Source organism: Myotis myotis, unplaced genomic scaffold (genome assembly GCF_014108235.1).
Source record: "Myotis myotis isolate mMyoMyo1 unplaced genomic scaffold, mMyoMyo1.p scaffold_m19_p_6, whole genome shotgun sequence".
Lineage (NCBI taxonomy): Eukaryota > Metazoa > Chordata > Mammalia > Chiroptera > Vespertilionidae > Myotis > Myotis myotis.
Genome location: NW_023416368.1, coordinates 49,598,012 through 49,616,003, shown reverse-complemented (window position 1 = coordinate 49,616,003; position 17,992 = coordinate 49,598,012). Strand labels below are relative to the sequence as shown.

Genomic DNA, 17,992 nt, shown 5'->3' with positions numbered 1-17,992 from the left:
CTGAATTATTTGAGTAGAGATGAAAAAAAAATCCCATATGTCACACACCCTTTGTTAGGATGTGAGGTGCCAGCTGAGCCATGGGGATGGTGGCGGAACAGCAAGGCTCAAGGTCCCCAGCCCAGGCTTGGCCTGGACAGAAGCCACCACACTAACACCATTGCCAAAGTAGAAATGAATCACCTTAGCCATTGGCTGGGCTTAGCATCCCTGCAATTTCATTTGAAAATCTGAATGATCAAGATGAAAAGAAAGCAATGAAACAAACCAAATTTTTCCTCGTGCAGTTTGAGGAACCCCTCATTCTCCATGTCTGTGGCCTTGACACTTCTTTTGGCATCGCTATGAGTAACATGAAGGGTAATTCACCACTGTCAGGGAATTTGGCTGTTTCATCACCTACATAAGAGACCTGCATAACTCCATGGTGATTGCCGTCTGGATGAATTATGTGGCTCCTTCACGCACTTTGTGATTGAACAGTGGTAACTCAGATAATGCATTACCCGGGGCCCCTCTCTGAGAGGAATCTGCTACTGTTTCTTGCGGAGCAGTGAAAGAAAGACCTCATGGAGACATTTAAAGTCACATCACCATGCCGATCCCAGCTATTACAATCGGTAAGAAGCAATTGCTAGACCAGATGTATTTGCGATGATATATGCACCTCTGTGTTCATTGCAGTATTATTCGCTGTGGCCAAGACATGGAGACAACTAAAGTGTCCTTCGATAGAGGATTGGATGAAGAAGATATGGTACATATATACAATGGAATACTATTCAGCCATAAGAAATGACGTTTGCCGTAAGTACTGCCATTTGCAACAACATGGATGGACCTTAAACATATTATGCTAAGTGAAATAAAGTCAGTCAGAAAAAGCTAAGAACCATATGATTTCACTCAGATGTGGGATATTAAACTGAAACTCGTGGACACAAACAGCAGTGTGGTGGTTGCCCGAGGGGAGGGAGGGAAGGACGCCTAATGGATGGTGACAGAAGATGATTTGACTTTGGGTGGTGGGCACACAGTATAATATACAGATCTTGTATCATAGAAATGTACACTTGAAACCTATATGATCCCATTAGCCGATGTCACCCCAATAAATTTAATAAAGCAAATAAATGCAACAAAGCTAAATCTCACAATTCTTTCAGCTGCTTAGAGCTGGTGCTAATTGGTCATCAAGTTCTTAGAAAAGAGTAGATGAAGCCATGCCCAAAACGTGGCATTCATACCTGGCAGAGGGAATTCCCTGGCTTTGCCATCCATCACCCCTCCATCCATCCATCCAACATATCGTTGCATGCCCACTCGACGTCTGGGCTAAGCACTAGCGATTCAGCAGGAAGCCAAACAGATGTAGTGTTGCTTTCCTAGGGTTTCTCATCTGTTGGGAAGACAGAAATGAAAAGGTTTTACAAGTGTGATGAATATTAAGAAGGAGACAGGCAGGCTACTCTGGAAGGTTGTCACAGGAGAACCTAACCTAGTCAGAGGAGTCCAAAGATTTCCTAAAAGAAATAATGCTTAAACTGAGACCTAAAGGAGGAGACTGGGGAGGGAGTGCCTTCGAGTGTGCAGAGTCCCTCAGGCAGGCAGGAAATGCAGGGCAGCCAAGAGAAACGGAGAAGTCCGTATTGGTGGGAGATAGATAGGGGAAAACAGGTCCAAGCTGAGCCAGGAACAATAAACCAAGAGGGGGAAAAAAGTGTTATATCAATAAGATTTTATTATATTATGATTCTGGAGGCATGGGGAATCTTTAAAAATTTTTCATGAAGTATATCATATAGAGTATATATATATTGCATGTGTGTATATTTATACGTACTAATATATAGTTTAAGTAACTATATTCTTATTAAACTATTGCTATTTAAACTATAGTTTAAATGAAAATAATAAAATGATCATACTTGTACCAACCACCCAGCTTAAGAAATACATTTTTGTGACATTTAAGACACTCTTTATATCCTCCCCAACATATTTCCCCTCCTCATTTTTATTTATAATTTTACCACATATGTGCATATCACTAAGCAGTTTATTGGTTGTACATGTCTCCCTGAAATTTATATAAATGGGATTATATTCTATGTATTTTGAGACTTTTTTTGAAGGAATTATGCTGGGATTCATCCATGTTGATGTAGCAGGATAGGACTTCAATCTACAGCTAAACTTTAATTCACAGTGAGATAGGCAAAATAGGATGGATTTGGGAAATCTGTAGTCAATTCTCATATTTCTTTTCATTCCTTAGTATCTCTGACCTTCTTCACCCACCTTTACAGTAAGTAACATTGGAGCTGATAATGAACAATAAATTTACCAGGTAAAACCTGATATTTGCAAAAGGTTTTGTACTTCGTCGTACAAGCATATCATTGCATTTTATGCCCCATATTGCCAATTGACAAGTGAGGGACTTGAAGTCTAGAGAGATTATAAAACTTTGCAAGGAGCCCCTTTATGTGGCAGAGAGGTAAAAATCTCAGTTTTGCTCTCCCCCCATCACCAAGTATTAGGCAATGGGAAGTGAGAACAAGGAGGGACTAAAAGACTTGAATGATTAGAAAACTTGGTAAACAGTTTTTCCTGATATTTCATCATCTCCTTCTAAGCTCTGGGTGTGAGTACAAAGACAAACACATTCTGATTTAATCCCCACGTCTTCCATTCACCCTTGCTTCTGGCCTTCTAAGATTTCTGAGAAAAGCAACGTCACGAACTGCTATGTTGGCCGGTGGAAAGCTACGGTCAGAACTTATTTCTGTAACTTTGCTGTGCACTGGAATGTTTAGTGATGAGATGAATTTGCCACAAATACGTTGCATTTTAAAGTTTCCAAAGTACTTCACACTCTTTATTTCTCACACTCCAGCAGCCTTCACAGGTAGTATTGACTCCAGGGTGAACCTTGGCAGGGATTACATGACGGCTCAGGGAGGCCAGGTTTCCAGTGTCCAAGTCCTTCTCAGAACAAAGATCTTCTTAGTCCTGACTCCTGATCCAGTCTTCTCCAAGATCGCATGCTCGGCCTACACCCGGGATCATTTTTAGTTACGTCACTGCCTGAGATTAGGTTCTGATTATCTCTGAGGTGCTGGATCTAAGCGGACCATGGAATTTGTCCTAGGGCACAAAGGATTTGCATCAGGATCCTTGGTGCAGAAGGCAAATTTCCCAGGCTGACCCTGCAGTCCCAGGGCTGAGTCATAACTGGATGAGCTTTAGGAGCCTCGGAGATGACATCAATGAGTCATATCCAACTTGCACTCAACCTCTAAATTTGCATCTGTGTGTTTTTTTTTTATCATCATCCTTCTACTCCATTAATTGCTTTGAAATATTTTTATCTACAAAACCACTTGAAAAACCTGCTGGCTTATGGTCTTGTCTTGCATAAATGAGGGCCCTCGCTCATGGACCTCCATAATACTTCCAAGACTTACATGTGTGCAGCACAGGCCTGAGAGCCACAGCAGTCCCCTGGCATTTGAAGAGTTTGGATTCACTGCTTGAATTACTCCAGAGAGACCCTAGGGACCCCTGACCTATGTGACTTATAATTTAGCTAAGACAAATGTGATCAAAGTGAGCTACCTTACCAAATGAACCTAGTCACCTGCTTCTGATCTGAGTTTTGGAGCACTTTAGCTGTTCTCTCTTCTTTCTCAATCAAAAATAGTGAGAGATGTTATACGACAAAGTGGTGTTTGCCTATTTGGGTATTTACAAAGGTCTTAGGAAACCTTTCTCAAAGGCCAGGAGTCTCCTCTAGTCACCCACAGCATTGTTTGAGAGAAAAATAAAATGACACAACGCAGGATACAATCTATGTATACATATATGTAAAACATGAAAAAGATTGCAACAGACAACTCAAATGTGAAAGAAATTGTATTTTCTCGGCAAGATTAGAACTGTGTTAGTCAACTAGAGCTGTCTTATTCCCGTGGCAGTCATTCCAATGGCCACATGTAGATGCAATGGAACTGTAGTTTTTGGCTGTACGGCCGCATCTCTGCCCTGAGGGGAGTGTGAATTTCAGTGGTCAGCCAGCCATCTGTGCCACAGGGGGCCTGATCCGCATGTAAAAGCCATCTCCTTGCTTGCCTTGTCTCATGATTGAGCCTTTCCCATGCTGTAGTGCCTCCCTATCCCAGCCCTCACCGACACTCACTGCTCTCTAATTGGCATGGGGGTTGGGAGAAAAACCTGCATGCCCACCCAAGTGTTTATGAGGTCAGTCCTTCTCTAACTACGAAGGAGGAGGGGTGATGAGCTATGCTCTGTCCACACAGGTCCGTTCCTATTAAGCCTTTTTTATTTCATCTGAATGATGCTTAACGAATTAAGTATGAATGAATATATTACAGATTCCATCCTCTGATGTATATAGTGTCCCTATATACAAGGAGCCTTCAGTGGGAAAACAAAACAAAACACAGCACTTGACCCCTCCCAGGGCTGAATAACCTTTCTGTCTGGCTGGACAGGGCAGGTTGGGCCAGGCCACATGAAGTGGTGGTAGCACTTCTTGCGGTTCCCCAAAGGCAGCTGCTTCACCTGCTGTGCACTGTCTCCTGCCCCCGAAAGGCTCCTGTTTGGAGTAGAATCTCTGGTCTCTGTCCTTTGTGCAGCCCGACCGCTGGAGAGCAGGGTTTAGCCATTTCTGAAAGTCCCCTCTCATTCCTTAATGCCTCTCATCACAGCCCCTCTGTGTTGCATGAACTTGAAGACCAGGTGGCTGTTGGCTGCTCTGTATTCTATTACCTCCAGAGTATAGTGTGTAAAACCCACAAATCCAACTCCAACTCATGTACGTGAAAAGGCAAAATTTGTGGGGAGGATGCTGTGGACCCTCTTGATAGTCAGGGAAGAGCACGTATCTGTAGGGCTTCCCTGTCTCCCCTCTGGTTCTCTTGGCATAACTGTGGCATTTCCCCCGCTGCTCACTGACTCCTTGCTTTTTCTGCATCTATTGAGATGTTTATATGGTTTTCCTTTCCTTTTTTTTTTAGCCTGTCAATATGGTGGATTACATCGATTTTTTTTCTTTTCTTTTTTTTTTTTTTGTATTTTAAAGCAGCATTGCATTTCTAGGATAAACTCCACTTGATCATGATGTATCATCCTTTCTGTGTAATTATTGGATTCAATTTGCTAAAATTTTATTAAGGATTTTTGTCTATTTTCACGAGGGGTATTACTCTATAGTTTTCCTTTCTCGCAATGTATTCATTTGGCTTTGATATCACGGTAATACTACAGTCATAAAATGAGTTGAGAATTCTTCCATTTTCTGGAAACAAAAACACACAAGTTTAGTGTTGGTATTAACTCTATTTTAAATATTTGGTAGATTCACCAGTGAGCTACCTGGTACTGGAGTTTTCTTGGTGAGAAGGCTTTCGACTCCATTCAGCTTCTTTCGGGTTAATTTGGCCCCACTATTGAAGCAATACCCTCTGAGTATTCTGTTGGATGCCCTGCACTGCGAGGTTTCCCCATTCCAGCTGGAGGAAACACAAACTGATCCCAGCTCTGTGTGGTCTCCACAAATTGTTTCCTCTGCTCTTGGAGATTCCCGTCCTAGTCTCGGGTCATTTTCTCACACACATGCGCTGATCAGTATTTACCTGATGACTCACAGGGTACACTCTGCTGAGCTCTGTGATTCTCTGTGCCTCTCTCTTCCCTCTGATGCACTTCCCAATGAACTTGAGCTACAGTGACTTCCTCAAACTCTGAGCTCCAGCTCCTCCACTTAGGGAGATTGCCAGGCCCTGCCTGGATTCCCCCATCCTGTTCTGTGGCCTAAAACTTTATCCAGGAAGTACACTGGGCAGTCATTAACATAATTTGTTTCCCTCTCTAAGTGATCACTTTCCCGTGCTGCTTGTTGTCCAATGTCTCAAAAGCATGACTTCACACTTTTAATCCAGAGTTTGTAATTATTTAAGTGGGAAAGAAAATCTGGTTCTTGCTCATTCATCTTGGCCAGAAGCAGAAATCCCTTATATACGCATTCCTGTTTGTGTAGATTAAGTTGCTTTGACCCTTTTAAAAAGCCAACTTTTACAGAATTTTCAGTCCATCACAAGCTATGGATTTTTATTTTTTACAGTCAAATTCTTGTGAATAAGGTCTCCCTGATTTTGTACTTATGTGATTAATTGAGCAACTTAAAGTCAGCTCTCATATTTATTCTGTTAATTTTCTTCATATTAATTTGGTTCTTAGGTATTTTGAATTTTGTTTCTGACATCCATTCTACTATCTCGTTTATTGAATGAATATCTATGCCAATCATAGGCCTGGCATTGTTTTAGATGACACAGAGTATATAAACACCGTTCTTGTTCTCATGGAGCTAACAATTTGGGAGTGGGAGGAATACACAACAAACAGACAAAAAGAGATACACCAATGAATTATTTCAAATAGTGCCAAATGCTCTGAAGAAAACAAAACTGAATGCTGTGACAAAGAATAACCAAGGCAAGGGAGTGGCTGCCTTAGCTTAGATTTTCAAAGAAGTTCTTTGCATGGGTTCTTGGTTGCAAACAATAGAAAACAACTCACTTAAGCAGAAAAGACATTTTGGGAAGTGTTTCAGGTATCGAATAGCACGGATACATAGGCTGCAGAACCCAGCTTCCTTAGGACCCCAGGGAGGCAAAGCACAGCCAAGATGAACTCACACCTTAGTCGGCACACCACCTCCACACCAACCAGCCACGGCCACTGTTAGCAGCACCACCACTGGGCCACCATCACTACTATGAGCTCCTCCACCCTTAGATGCTGCTGATGTTCTGTGGACTCTCCGTGGCACCGCAGCTGCCAGGAAAACTGCCTTGCCCCGGCCCCTATGCATCACTGCCTTAAGATTTGAAACTCAGGGTCAGGAATTGATTCAAGCCATACGCACATGACTAAGTTTCCATAGGTGGGGAGAGAGACCACCTGAACACCTGGCCCTCAAAAGTTCTGATGGTGGGAGCCACAGATGTTTGGCTGTTGGGGAGGTAACAGACAATGTCTCTACAGCCTCTCTAAAAATTGACATTCGAAGCACTATCTATATCATGAGAAAAGCCAGCCACATGAAGATCTGAAGGAAACACATTCTAGCTCAAGGGAGTAGCAGGAGCAGGAATAGCTTGGTGTTTTCATGGGACATGAAGTCCTGTGGGGCTGGAGCATAGTGGACAAGGAACAGAGATTCAAGAGATGAATCCAAGAGGTGGCAGAGGCCTGGCATGTACAACCTTGAAGACTGTGATGGGGATTTGCATGGTGTTTTTATTGCACAAGGGAACCACTGGGTTATAGGAAGGGGGAAGATGTGACCCCTTTTGGTGGGGTTCACTTAAAATTAGAAGCAATTTTTTCTTCTTTACATGAAATTGTAAAAATGTTATAGATGTTTAAACATTAAAGAATTAAAAAATAATTTAAATATCATTCTATCAATATTTTCTTTATAAAAACAAACATTTTTTAAAATCCTCACCCAAAGGTATGTTTATTGATTTTTATAGAGGGAGAGACAGAAACATTGATGTGAGAGAGAAACATTGATCCATTGCCTCCCATACATGTCCCGACCAGGGACCAAACATACAACCTTTTTGGTGTAGAGGACTCGGCTCCAACCAACTGAGCCACCCAGCGGGCATTTTATCAATATATTCACTTCTGCCTATTCTCTTCACAGCTTGCTATATGCATACCTATCCTATTTTTATATGTCTGCCCACTGTACATCTACTTTTATATTTTACTCTTTTTACTGAATAGTATATATTATACACGTTCAACACCATGGACAATGCTGTCATGCAAATTTGTCTTTACATACTGTCCTTTGGATGAACATTTAGGAATGGGATGAGTGGGTCACAAGATACAAAGTGTTTTTAAAAATGTAATGCCTATTGCCATGGAGCTTTCTGAAAGAATTGCATTGATTTATAAGGTTACCAAAGGCCATGAGTGTATTAGTTTCACCAGTTATATAACTGCTGGTTTTGCAGAGTGAATGCGATCCAGGGTGCTTTTGTTTCCCTTTCTTGGATGACTGACTACTGCCACCCTTGCCCATTGAGGCCACACGGAAGCATTGGTGGAGCTCAAGGAGGAAGTGAGAGGGGTGGAGAAATTGATGCCTTCTCCCTTCCCAACACACAAATGGAAGACCTTTTGGGACAATAAGCAAAGACACCTTAATGGGATACACTGGTTCCAAGAGCAGAGTAAAACTTGCTGGAAGCTATTGCCATACCTAAAATAGACCGTGTCAATTTATAAAGGGGGTACTTCAGCCATGGCCAGTTTTTCTCAGTGATTAGAGCATCAACCCATGGACCAAAGGGTTGGGGGTTTGATTCCTGATGAATTTATTGTTGTTGTTTTTTTCATCATGTCTTTTCTTATTCATCTGAATCCGGGGTGTGTTTTTTTTGTGTGTGTGCATATTATAGATACTATTCTGTCATATTTGATGCAAAACTTTTCCACAAGCTAATTTTTTTCCTTTTTAGGTTAGTGATGTGATTTTGCATTGTTATGGGTATTTTAAAAGTCTGCTTACTCAAACCTGTCATTTGTCAGTCTTTTCTGTTTAGATTACCTGTTTCTTTATAGCTGAGAACATTATCCTTCCTCCACAGATACTCTAAAGATAAAAAAATCTTTATTGTTGGAAGTATTACAGATGTCCCCCCCCCCATTGACCCCTTCTAGCCTGCCCCTGCCTCCCCCCCCCCAGGCCTTCACCACCCTATTGTCTGTGTCCATGGGATATGCATATATGCATACAAGTTCTTGGTTGATCTTTTCCCACCCACCCACCCTCTTACCTCTGAGATTCAACAGCCTGTTCTATACTTTCATATAATTTTGAATTGTTTAGTACTTTTAATCTATTTGAGACTAATTTTTCTGGTTCTTTAATATGTGGGCATAATCCCCTCCCCCAATATTATAAAATCTTCTATATTTTCATCCAATTTACTGATAAAACTTTGGGAAAGTCCAAGTCTGCCATCTAAACCACTAGAAGCTTCTTTTGGGTTTACACTCATCCATTCATCAATATTCTTGGTGATTACCCTACCAATCAATTCCCCAGGGATCATCTATACATCCCCATCACTTCACAGAGTACCTTACACTTTGTTTATTTGGCACCATAAACATTCATTGAATGAATGAATAAAAAGAAAGAAGGAGTTAATTAGCTGAGAACCTATCCACTGTTATAATATTCATCTTCCTATACGTCCACAAGGGAAAAGAGAAGGACTTAAAGGAAGCCTTCCGAAGCCACCTGACTTATATTATTTCCTTGATCCATTAGTCTGGTAATGTTATCAAAAGAGACAATGATCTGTAACCTGTTTGGCTCCGTGGATAGAGCATGGCCTGCGGACTCAAGGGTCCCAGGTTCGATTCCGGTTAAGGGCATGTACCTTCATTGCGGGCACATCCCCAGTGGGGAGTGTGCAGGAGGCAGCTGATCGATGCTTCTCTCTCATCGATGTTTCTAACTCTCTATCCCTCTCCCTTCCTCTCTGTAAAAGATCAATAAAATATATTTTTTTTAAAAAAAGAGAAAATGATGTTAGGCTCACTGAATCCCTGTTGGATGCACACTGACTCCCAATAATCACCACCTTCTCGTCTAAGTGTTCACAAAATGTCTGCTTAATAATCTTTTTTAGAACCTTGACTGAAATCATCAATAAGCCCCTTGATTTCCAGAATCCATTCCTATCTTGCCCTCACTTCTTTTTGAAAATGAGGAATAGGGACCATGTCTTACTTGGATTTGGTCTCCTCTTTGCTGAATACTGTTCTGGAAAATAAAAAGTAGTTGTTTAATAAATGTTGAATGAAGGAATGAATGAAAAAATAACTGATCAGTATCCAACAAAATCTTCTAGACAGCTTAAATGACATTGTCAAAATAAACACATAATGTTGGGTAATGCATGCCAGCAAATTGACTCTGTCCCATGGTCCTTTGGGCCGTGATGTAGAGGGAGTTCTGAAAGTGCTCACTGCATGAGAGGGACTCACAGGGAGGCAGAAACGTGAGATCATCCTGCCATCAGGAAAATGCGCTGCCTGGCATTTGTGACAGTCCCCAAGGTTTTAGGTCCTTTGGGTAATACTCCACCCAGGCTGGGAGATATTTGCAGAGACGTGACTTTATTGTTTGAAATGCCGTTTATTGTATTCCTTTGTTGTTAAGACAAGAAGGAAAGAAAGCTTTGTGTGTGTCACAACTTCTTCCCAGGACTGACCACCTGTGCAAGGGTCCAAGTTGAATCACTAGTCTTCGGATGTGCAGGAAGAATATTTAACATTAAAACAAAGTGCATTAGAAAGTCATCTGCCTTTGAATATTCAACTGAATTCTTTAAAGTTATTGCATATGGATGGTGTTTATTTGTCATAAAGTAGAATCAAGTTAATCTTACTGAAGGTCAGGCTGAAGGTCCCCCAGTTTAATGAAGCAGCAATATTAAATTGGAATTAGTAAATCTGTATTGGAGAATCTGATAAGCAATGCCCAATCTAAGATGAGTAATGAATGCAAGGTTAACTAAGGCTACATTCTGTAATGATGCGTTCTAACCAAGATGATTTGTTGACCTGGAGAAATCTTGGTCCAGGTAAGAAAAAGAATGTGTACTCAGAATAAGCCTCCCACCTGGCAGGTGACCAACAGTAGGGGGTCAAGCGAGAGTCCCACTTGCTCCCTTTCTGGATTCCACACCTCTCTGTAGGACTATTACAAAAACAGGGGGTCCCTGGTCTATAGTTTGCTGGCACTGGCCCTAGATGTCAGCCTCTTCCAGCAGCCTTTCTGAATGTTTTCTGGCTGACACCTGGCTCCCCCTTAGACACGTTTTCTCTAGTCCTCTCAGGTGGTCTGGTAGTTATTTAGTCTTTGTACTATGGAGTCAGAAGTGGAATAGGTGTTCTTCACGTCCCACGTTGCTGCTCTGTAACTGCGCTACTCTTCTTCCAAAACACCCAGCTTGGAATCTCACTCATCCGATGGTGCCACCCCCTAGTTTCTGCTGTCTACTGACCCCAAGGCCACTACCCCTTGCTCCTTTGTCTTCAAAATCAATCCAATTATTATTCATGTGATTTCAATAACCAGATCTTCTTTTCAATACCCTGGCCTTTCGGTTCCTTAATTTCTTTTCTCCAACAGCTTCAATCTCTGCTACTCACTTCTACGGTCATACCTTTAACCTTTTCATTATTAATAATTTCCACACTGCAAAAATTTTAATTTCAGACATCCTATTCTCTTATCACTCCTGTTATCTTTAGAGCTGGTTCGCTCTGGCAGCCCAACACAAACAGTCCTTCTATACCACCAGGACTTTAATCCAACATTCCTATTACCATCTCACTGTTCCATCCCATGACATCCTCTATCCCTTCCCCACCCAGTTTAAACTTCATAGTCTATCTTCATAACCATCCCCTTACATATAGAATTGACTCCTTGCCCCTCTCTCCCTTGTACTGGCTTGACTTAACCAAAGTCTCAGTTAAATATCAACTCTACCTATTAGGTACTGATAGCCTAACAGCATGACCAGACAAACACCCAAACATGGCCAGAAAAACAGCCAAATATGCTGACTGATTTCACATAAAGTTCATGGCCACTAACCTCAAGTGGTCCTTGATACTGCCTGGAACTCCTCCTGGTTCCATCACTTTGTCATGTTCCCTGGTGGCCAGTTCCATCTTAGTCTTCCCTCTCTTCAAACCTCCAACACCTCCTCCCCCATCTTTGTGCTCAGAAGTCTCCCAACACCACATCCAGCCACCTGTGCCCAAATACTACCTTTGGGTCCCATCCTCTCGGACTAATCAAGGACATTGCCCCAACAATCGCCCCCTTTCTCCTCCAGTATCATCAGTTGTTCCCTCTCCTGGATAGTTCTCATTAGTGTACAACATATTGTCCTTTTCTAATTTGAAAAACCCTTTTGACTCTACTGCACCGCTATTTGTCTCCTCCTTTGCAGCAAAACTTGAGAAAACCATTATCTATTCCCACCATTTGCAGTTTCTCTTCTCCCATCCTCCCTTAAGCTCAATCCACTCTGGCCATCTCTTGCACCACTCACCCCAAACTGCTCTCATCCAGTCACCAGTGACATCACATTCTTAGGCTGCAATGGCAGTGCATGGTCCTCACCTATTGATCTATTAGCACCTGTTCTATCTGTGTTTGCCTGGAGAGTCCACAGTATACCGTCCTTCTGAGAATGGAATGGGTGCCTGGTTTTATGAAATTAAATTTGTGGGATATAAACAAACCAATCTATAGAAATATGTCTTATAGCTATTCATTCATCTGCCTTCTCTGAGTTAACAATGATTTATGACAGAGCAGTAGTAAGGACTGTTAATTGTCTTCATTTTAGTACACTTAGATTTCTTCCCAGGGACTGGATTGATGGGGGAAAATTTTATGGAAAGTGGAAATTTTTGTTTTCCAACTGAAAAAGCCCTTTCTCTCATCTATTTCTCAATATTTAGAATCACAGAGTAGTGTTAGACTTAGACTGTATCTTACAGAACAACTAGCCAAACCTAGAGAAAGCCCAGAAAGGCTAAATGATCTTCCCAAAGTCTCATAGTTAATTAGCGACCAATTTGAAATAGGACCTGAGCTTCTCACTCCACGCCCCGTATCCTTTCTCTCATACTTGCTATTGATCCGCATCCTTACAGGTCTCTCAATGTCCACATTCTGTAGTGATACTTTTATTCCACTATTCAAGGAATCCTTTCATTCTCCTTGACTGTGCAGGGTCTCTAAGTCCAATGTCCTTTCCAGCACCTTGGTGCCAATAGCTTTTCTAACAGGTCTTTCAACATATACATTCCACACTGATCCATTTCACTAGCCCCAGACGTTTGGGGATCTTTGGTTCCATCAAGAAACGCACTTTAGGCATTAGGGCTCAATCTGACAGTGGCTCTGATTTGTTGCTTTGCCCCCAAGTTGTATGAGAGACACATTTGGCAGAATCCCAAGTATATTCCAGCCCCAAATACTTAAAGATGTTCTCACTTGGGCAACATTGGAAAATGTAGTCCCAACATAAAATTCTAGACTGGCTGCTTGTTCAGCCATTGGTCAAACGCATTTGTAGTGTTCCCACTCGGGACTTCAGAGAGCCTCTGAGCCCTGCCCGAGTTGTTTTTTTAGCTGAGTAGTTATTGCATTTATATCTATAATCAGGAAAATGGGAGGAGAAATGAGGCCTTCCCCCTTCCTAGCACACAAGTGGAAGACCTTTTAGGACAATGATAGCAAAGACACTTTAATGGGATACACTGGTTCCAAGAACAAAATAAAACTTGCTGAAAACTATTACTATACCTTAAAAAGACAGTGTCAACTTAAAAAAAAAAAAAAAAGAGGTTCTTCAGCCCTGGCCAGTTTTTCTCAGTGGTTAGAGTATCAACCCATGGACCGAAGGGTTGTGGGTTTAATTCCTGGTCAAGGGTACATACCTGGGTTGCAGGTTCATTCCCCTGCTTTAGTAGGGGCATGTGTGGGAGGCAACCAACCAATTTGTCTCTCTCACATTGATGTCTCTCTCTCTCTCTTTCTCTCTCTCTTTCTCTCTCTCTCTCTCTGTCCCCACTTCTCCCTCCCTTCCACTCTCTCTAAAAATCAATGGAAAAAGTATCCTCGAGTGAAGAGTAACAAAATAAAACAAGAGGTTCTTCTTAGCATCTAGAATGATAACTAAGACTTCATTCTGTGCCAAATACTGTGAACTCTTGTGTCACATTGTGTATATCATTACATTGTATACTCACAACTATACAGAATAGGTACTATTTTTTAGAATTTTTAAAAAATAAATTCATATTGATTTTTATAGAGGAATGGAGAGGGAGAGATAGAAACATTGATTGATTGGCTGCCTCCTACATACCCGCTACTGGGGATTGAGCCCACAACCCTGGCATGGGCCCTGACTGGGAATTGAACCGACAACCTCTTGGTGCATGGGTTGATGTTCAACTACTGGGTCATACCAGTTGGGTCAAAATAGGTGCTATTATGGATGAGGAAGCTGAGGCACAGAGAGACTAAATAGCTACCAAGGTCACACAGCTAATACAATGGTGGGACAAGATTTGAACCAGGAGTATCCTGACTCTGAAGTCTTCACTCTTAACTATTGAATACCCTGCCTTTTTGGAAGCCACAAGTTAATGAGCTGGCGTCCACCCTTGGCAGAGCCAGATGGAGACTTGGGGACAAACTGTTTCTCTCTGAACAACCATACAGGCAAAGCCATCCCTTCAGTGGAGAGGAGCTCCTTGAGCTATCTCTATTAAGGAGCGATTCTTAATAACATCCATTTTTCTGAATATCCTCTTATAAATCCACTTTAAGATCTAATTTGGTCTCTCATGGAGCACAGCCTACAAAGGGAGAATGCAGGTCAATACGTAGACCTTCTAGTGTTTTGCCCAGACTCTGTGGGTTCTGGTTAACAAGAGTCTGGGTGCTCCTCTGAGCTCACTCTCTGGATGCTGACAGATCAGATGCAGAGCTAAGAGCCAGAGGCCCATGTAGTGAGTGCCACCCTGGGGAGATCCAGGTGCTGATTGCTCCCTGAAATGGCAGACATCTCGGCATCGCAAACCTTTTCCTTTGAAGTTTCAGCTGTCCTATCTTCCTTATTAGATCGTGGCCTCTCAATGGGAGCTACCCGTGGTTGCGATGTCTTGGTGTTCCCTACAGTGTCTGTCATTGCCCTGCCCACATCCCTAGGAAGTTTCTGTGTTCTTCAGCTGACGTCCAGCTGCCAGAATTGCATCTCTGCGCTGATGGCTTCGCCCCAGAACTGCAGGTGGCATTCTTCAGGCTGGAATCACCTGACAATAAATCTGCCCCCCTCCCACTAGTCTTCAGTCGATGAGTCTTGGGAAGAGGTGTCTGTAGACCTCAGCACTCCCCTCCCTCAGGTGGGATGATTCCAGGCCCTGTGTTGCACTGTTTCCCGAGGGGATTAAGTTCCAGTCACCCACACTGGTCTAGCTTCATATCATGTCCTTTCCGACTGTTCCCCAGTCCCAATGTCACTTCTCCGCTGTAGCATCCATGCCCAGGAATCCCTGTCTCAGGGCCAACTGTGGCAGGAACACAAAATATAAGACAAAGTGAGGAAGGCAAGTGATGGTTACAGAATGTCCCTTGTGCCCAGCATCACGCTAGGATTGTTAAGGGTATGACTTACGTAACTCTGTTGCAGGACAGGGAGCTTCTTATTGAGGAGCAGTCTGAAGCACAGAAGGATGTACACCTTGCTCCTGGGCATGCAGCTGCTCAGCCCTCTGCTGAACTTGGACCACTCATGTTGTCTTAGGCTTGATGGCCATCCTGCTTCCATCCTACCCTGCGGCCCTGGCCAGGGCTTCACATTCCAGACTAAAGACTCAAAAGTGTATGGAATCAACTTGTTGGTATTTCTAGAAAAACCTCTCATGACTTATTACTTATTCTGCGGATAGATAAAACATGTATCAACATAAGGAAGTGTTTGCAAAATACCTTTTTCTCCTCTGTTCTGCCTCTCTTCCTGGGGAGTGAGACTGTGCCCACATTAAGGCAGGGAGCAGGCATGACTCATTAACAGCCTGTTCAGCAGGCTGATCCATAAAACTCTCCGCATACCAACTGATGACACAGACACAGAAGCGAGAGGAGAAAGCCGGCTGAGGTGTGAGGACGGCTCCCCACACCTGTGTGCCCAGCTGCACTCCCGCAAAGGTTCTGAGCCAGTGTGTGGGCAGAGGCTCAACAACTCCACAAAGACAGCTCGGCGAGGCTTTGCTGTCCTCTCCTATTTGACAAATAAGTGACCAGGTTTTTCCTTTTCTTAGCCTCAGAGGAAAGCTGTAGTGTTTGTTTGGTTTTTTTTTGGTTTGTTTATTTTGTTTTGTTATTGTTGTTGTTGTTGTTTTTGAAGATCTCTCTAGGGTCACACATAGAATATAAACTTAGCAACATGTTTTTGTCCTGAAAAACATTAGGGTCCAACAGCAGAATTTACCAACCAACCTGATCCTTATGGAACACACATGGAATCTAACCTTAGCAACATGTTTTTGTCCTAAAAAACATTAGGGTCTAACAGCAGAATTTACCAACCTGATCCTTCCATTGAACGAAAAGCCCTCACTCGCTCCATTGCCTCACCTGGACCTCAGAGCTACTAGCAAGTGCAACTTCCCTGGTCACCCAAGGGCTGAACATGGTCGATTCTGCCATTTTCGCGGCGAGAATTCAGTCAGGGTCTAGCTCCCAGATTGGCCTCACCTCTGAGAGTCAGATCAGTGGTGTTGATGAGGGGTCTCCAGATAGATCCCCTAGGAAGGCCCTTCCTCTTGCTCTGACCAAATAGGTTCTCGTGAGGGAGTAATTGTCCCAGAGCCCCTATTGATTAAATGCTGAGAAACATGCTTAGGTTGCATTTGCTGTCCGCCAACTAGTGATGGCTCTGTGTCTTCCTATAACTTCTTTCCCAGCCAGGCTTTTTTGTGGTTTAGTATTGAAATAGATGCTTCCTAATTAGATAGATCTCTGTTGGGAGGCTCAACCTGAGAACTTCTGTGGTGTTTTCATATTAGATATCTCTCCCCGGATCAGCTCTGTACTCCCCAGCTTTTCTAAAGCATAACTCACTGAATAGCTCCTTAAGCAGGCAACAGCCACATAACTAGTAATTAGTGTCTTGTCAGCTGATATCGGCAGCATGAGTTTTCCACTGCTGACATCAGCAAGTCCATCATATACTTAAAGCTATAGCCCTTCATAATTGTGATGAATATATCTGAATGATCCAATTCATAAGGAGATCTTTTTGAAAAAGCAAACCATGTTTAGGTGAAAGCATATAAAACAAATTACAAGCCAGATTTCAGCACAAAAATGAGTCTGTAAGAGCCCACAGCCCTGGATAGTCTTCCAAGCTGTGGCACAGATATCTATCATAAATCCACCACCAAGTCTGCTCCTTTCTGATTAGGGGATGGCGTTGTTTGGTCAAGGTCATAGAGAACATCTGTTTTAATGACAGAAGTCAGAAGAAGAGCAGACCTTTCAGCCTCCCTATTTTTTATTCACCGATTGCTCATGAAAGAGCTAGTGATTTTCCCCCAAAATATGCTCTGATGAAAAATAAAACAAAATAAACATTTGACTCCTTTATTCTGAAAGAAAAAATTACCATGTCAAGCTGGTGTTTATTTAAAAATTCAAAAGCTGAAATTTCAGAACAATTCAAATTTGAAATCTCTGAACAGTAGCTATATCGCTTCTCAAAGGAGTTACACATGAATGTGACCAAATTGCAGACTAGGACAAATAGAATGATTTTAAAGAAATTAAATGTGAAGAAAAATGCCTATTTTGCTGATAAAACTATTTCATCTTTAGGAAATAGTTAGAGAAAACATATTTTCCTTTGAGAAATGTACCTCATTGGTTATTTAACTTCTTCCATCCCCTAAAATACTGTCGAAGTGACACCTATTTTTAGGCTTTGTTCTGAAGTTTTGCACCAAATTGATGATTGCTACACCTGCAAAGCCTTACCTATCAAACTGAGTTAGCCTGAACCAGACCGCAATTGCACTAAACTTATCAACCTCCAAGAAACTCAGCCTGCCACCACCAAAATACAAGAGCTAAGATTTAATAAAGGCATCCTAAACCGGTAACATTTTTCTTTCTCCACCATTTGAGTCAGTGTTTGTTCATCATATAGAAATGGTAAATATGCATGTTAGAAACCCAGGAAACAAATATGTCAGCAAGCATTTTCTGCATCATTAAAAATTATATTTAAACAGTTCCCCAGCTGTAAATTAAAGAAAGAAATTATGTGCC

At 42.2% G+C, this 17,992-nt stretch overlaps 1 long non-coding RNA gene across 1 annotated transcript in view; it reads left to right on the top strand.

Moving 5' to 3' along the window:
- The window catches only part of LOC118658868, a 110,445-nt gene extending 109,502 nt beyond the window's left edge, over positions 1 to 943 (top strand). Inside the window, exon 5 of the long non-coding RNA XR_004968387.1 lies at positions 685 to 943. This is a non-coding gene — a long non-coding RNA (uncharacterized LOC118658868). The remainder of the gene's footprint in view (positions 1 to 684) is intronic.
- The last annotated feature ends 17,049 nt before the right edge of the window (positions 944 to 17,992 follow it).